Source organism: Electrophorus electricus, chromosome 23, assembly GCF_041902795.1.
Source record: "Electrophorus electricus isolate QZ-2024a chromosome 23, ASM4190279v1, whole genome shotgun sequence".
NCBI lineage: Eukaryota > Metazoa > Chordata > Actinopteri > Gymnotiformes > Gymnotidae > Electrophorus > Electrophorus electricus.
Genome location: NC_137519.1, coordinates 14,567,501 through 14,572,141, shown reverse-complemented (window position 1 = coordinate 14,572,141; position 4,641 = coordinate 14,567,501). Strand labels below are relative to the sequence as shown.

The following is a 4,641-nucleotide window of genomic DNA, read 5'->3' as shown; positions in this document are numbered from 1 at the left end:
TCCGGTGGTGCTTTTTTTTGATCATGTCCAGGAGCAAAGTATTATGAAACGGCAAGAACCTGGAAACACATGCTACAACAGAAGGGAAACAACCTTCAAACATTAATATCACTGGTCTTAAAAGACTATTTTTAGATATTTTCTACTTTTCTTTCATTTTTAAAATGTCTTTGACTAGACCTTAACACTAACAATTGTACATCAAAAAATGCTTTTAGGTGTTTAGACTTACATTTAAGCAGTTTCATTGCATTTATTTTGACAGCGTAACTTGCAGGTAATTAAGTCTACCTTTGGTTGCTACGTAGGAGATCAGTTTGTTCTATTTATTTTAATACCTTTTCTTGTTCTTGAACTTTTGTTTTTCTCTGCAAATACAAACTCCTTTCCAGTGGCGCAATGTATTTATACACACACACACACAAAACCACTACATGGACAGTTACGTCATAGTCCACACTAGATCTTCACATCTTTTCTTGTGTAGACACTCACCACTTTTCAAATTTTTTCCTTTTGTCTAATCTCAAAAGATAGTTCTCCTTTAAAGAGAAAATCAATCACTTTTTAAAAAAGCGATTCCTGCAACAGAAACCATTTAAAATATTTTACAAATGACACAAACCCAAAAGACAACTGTGGTGACACTCTGGAAGAGCAGTTCATGTCGAGCTGTGGTGAGCCGTCTCTTGAGGCAACCCCCTTCAGTGTGATCTGCATTCATCCTGTTGTCACTCCTCTTTTCTGTTCTGCTCATCCTCCCATCCTGTCCCCCTTCACTTTCTGCTCTCTCCTCTTCTTCTTTCCATTAATTTCATGCTTTATTTCTTTTCTTTCATTCCTGTTCTTGCTGTGGGCTGGTGTCACAGGGTTGGCCAGAGGTGAGAGAAGGCGAATGGCTTTAGCTGTAAACATGGGCAATGCTTTCAAAACCCTTACAGTCTTTCGTTTTGTTCTAACATTATTTCATCTCTCTCATGTTGTTAGATCACTGGGCCAGAAGTGCTAGCATGAAGTCGTGTATAAAAACATCCCTTTGCCCATTCCTCTCTGTAAACGTGAAGTACTCATCGTACAGTCAGTGTGTTTGGACCAGTCGCAGTATGTTTCATCTGCTTCCAAAGGCCAGTTAAAAGGTAGGCAGCCGTCTCCGTGAGGGAAGCATACCCATGAAGCTGTGGCTACGCTGGAGGGAGAGCGGTTCGCACCAGTGCTGGTCCACCGGGTCGCATAAAGGTCGCAGCTCAGTGCAGGGGTCAGGGCCATAAGGTTTAAAGACTGGAGAGGCCAAAACACCTGTCCTCTGTGTTCTAGCCAAGAGGTCTGGAAACACATTCATCACCACACTAATACAGATGATTCTTTTGTCCTTTTTTTTCCCTGCCCACTTTGATAAAGGCTCCCCCCTAAAACGGCTCATAAATGACGCCTGAGCTGATTTACCTTCAAACTGCAACCCTCGTCGTCCAAATTGCCTGTTTCACGGAACGAGCCTTCAAAGGAAAATGACTGTTTTGTGTGCAGTTGCTCATTGAAAGAGGCATGTTTTGGACCGTAAACTGCTCCAGAGGAAACCCAAACCCGCTCCTTGGTTGCCAGGTCTTCTGCAGACTTTTCCCTCTGCTTTTGGGCCTTGGCTTGAAGAGAGGACATGGTCTCTTCACAATGTCTTTGCAGCACTTTTCTGAAGTGACTACGGTGTGGTGAGGCTTGTTCTCGACTGTCCTCGGAAAAACTCTGAACAGGAATGGCGATGTCCTACAGTTGAGTCGCTACATCCAAGTCTGGAGAATGAGAGGAGGGGATATATGTGCATATGTTTAGTCCTTCAGTCCTAAGTCCTACATTGCTATGTGTCATTAAAGAATTTGATATAAAGTTTTCCAGAATACATGCTATGCTGTTGACATTAAAACTAATTTCTATTTATTTATTTTAGCTAAACACTGAATCACTTAATTAAACTTCAGTGATTTTTACTGCATATTCAAAATGCATCTGAACAAACCTAAATTTGTACAATTTAAAATAATGCAACAAGATTAGAATTTGAATTATACTTTAGAACCCAAGGTAAGTTGAAGCGGTCTGTTCTTGCATAACTCTAGCTCAGTGCAGTTTTGCACTGAGGTCCCAGTTGCTGAGGTCCAACTGGGTTCAGGTGCTGACCAATGAGAATCTGTGAAACTCAAGTTCTGCACTTTACTTTGGCCTTGTGGTCCATTTTGTTCTTTAAGCATCAAACCCAAAGGGTCTGTTTCAAATGTGCTCCATGTAAAATGGGGCAACGTGAGCTGGTCTGTAGCCCTCATTTAACACCTCACAAAAAGGCAAACCCTTTCGGGAGGTTGTTGAGCTTCCATGCTGGAAAGTTGTGTATAATTACATGTAATTTAAACGAGTATTTTAGTGTACATGGTGTACTACACTCACCTCCTGGGATCATGTTGAGGTTTTGTCCTGTCCTCTAGATCTCTCCCAGAATTCATCACTAACACAAGCACATTCATTTCCAGACCTTCTCACTTTTCTCAGAACATGGAAAGTTCAGCAACTCAAGAGAAATAGAAAAACGAGAGCGTGAGACAAAGACTTGCTCAGTGCATTATGTTCACCAAAAGCAATGAATGTTAAAAAAAAAAAAAAAAAAGGCTTTGTTTTCTTGCATGCTTGGTTTCCATAGAGATACTTTTTCTTGACCAAGCATGTCACCACTGGAAGTGTGGAGACCTTAAAGGTCATATATTACCATAGCAGCAGCAAAGCATAGAGTGGTTTATGGCTGTAATGCAAATCTTTCTGACCTCTGATCAGCTGTACTGAAGACCTGGCTGACCTCTGATCAGCATGCAGAACCCCTAACAGCTGAGCCCATCAGTTGTGCTCAGTTTGGCAATTCTGTGCTGGCATGCTAATGAATTGCATAAGATCACCGTTAGAGCACACAGATTATATCTCCTCTAAAGCAATGCTTCACCTTCTGGACATTATTACTTTGTAAGGATCAATCAGTCTTAAAATACTTAGCTGAAGACAATTTTGGCAAAAGTCTCGCCTGTAAGACATGATAGGAAGAAGAGAAATAGAAGAGTTATTGTTTGTGTTTAGTTTCCTCTGGGATTTGGGAGGAAGCAGCAAGATGGATGATAGGAGATGGTGTATGAGACAGATGATGGGAGATGAGCTATGAGATGGATGATGGATGGTAGATCTGTCCCATGGCATTCTAGCTTTCCCCCAGAGATCTTAAAGGACCATTAACTTTTACATTTTATGTAGTTGGCAGACGCTCTTATCAAGAACAACTTACAAGTGTCAATCATATACAGACGTAGGTGGTTGTAGTGTTGGGAGGTGAGTGTAGTGTTAGGAGTCTTACTCAAGGGTTGTTATTGGGCAAGTTTAGTTGGTATTATTTCCATAACCTACAAAACCATCTTAATTGTGTTTTTAACACTTAAATCCAACAAAATAAACATGACAGGTTTCATAGTAATGTCACACACAAATGTCCAAGACCTCCTTGAACTAAACCTTCCTGATTTGTAAATCAGGGAGCTTTACCTGTCGTGGTGTCAGCTGAGTAGCCACTTATTCTGTGTGCAGTATCTGAGCTGATCGCCAATGGAGCAACTGCTCTTGGACCACATGTGTGGCAGGACATGTTGACAGACCCATTCAGGACTGCAGACAGACTTAACAGGCAATTAATCAGCCAATTTCTTGTAGCCATGAGCAGTCAGAGAGTTTGCCTGAGGAGGAGTTCACCATTCATCAGCCCATGACAACAGTCAACAAAGGCTGGGTTAGGATGGATCGCCTAGCCTGGGCGAGATATGGTTTTGATTAGGGGTTTCCAAGGAGATGTCCCAAACAAACGTTGCCATGAACTGGTGTGTTTGGTTACAAACACAGAAGGCAGACGAGAACTGCTGGAGCCAGGTGCCGTGCTGTTGTTTTGTGTTCGTTTCTGCTGCCATGGCAACAGAGGGACCCACATCAGCACCCTGCGCTCCTCTCGGGAGGAGTGGGAAGGATGTGGCAGGAGGAAGGTACAGATGGACACACACATCGCTGCGCTAGCGATTGAGGCAGACCGTAGAATGTTTGGCTTCGTCTCAATGGGAGAGAGCTAAGATTGGTGTGTTTGAGGGCTACGTGTGTAAAAGCTAAAGACAACTTCATTGGAATCTTTTCTAATTTTGGCCTGACAAATGAATCGACTAGTGGAACAGCTGGATTGGTTCTCTCGGTTCACCACAGACATTCAAGCCAGTTGAATGTCAGGCTACTATGAAAGGCACACAATGTGCACAGAAAACTTCCTGCTTATGACCTTTGGGGTTGAGATCATGTGCAGTGCATGCCTAACATTCATTAATGAGATTCCCTCACATTTTAAACTTTGCTCATGGGAGTTTGAAAACAAGGAATGGTTTGATGTTGTAGCCTTCATGAAAAGGGAGAAATGTTCTGACATATCTGTCCAGAATAGGAAGCCAGCCTAAAATAAAACACACACGACAATTTACAAATACTTTATGCAAGTTCTTATAGTTTAAATGCACCAACTTTCAGTTTGGCAATAGAATTACATTAAATATAGCAACAAAATAATATGCAAAAACAAACAACCAACCA

At 41.8% G+C, this 4,641-nt stretch overlaps 1 protein-coding gene across 3 annotated transcripts in view; it reads right to left on the bottom strand.

Annotated features, from left to right (window-relative positions):
• Window positions 1-4,523: 4,523 nt before the first annotated feature.
• The window catches only part of tppp3 (tubulin polymerization-promoting protein family member 3), an 8,170-nt gene continuing 8,052 nt past the window's right edge, over window positions 4,524-4,641 (bottom strand). For all 3 annotated transcript variants that reach the window (XM_027018666.3, XM_027018665.3, XM_035521074.2), the window contains one exon: window positions 4,524-4,641. This exon is cut by the window's right edge and continues 1,481 nt beyond it. The gene's annotated coding sequence lies outside the window, so the exon portion shown is untranslated.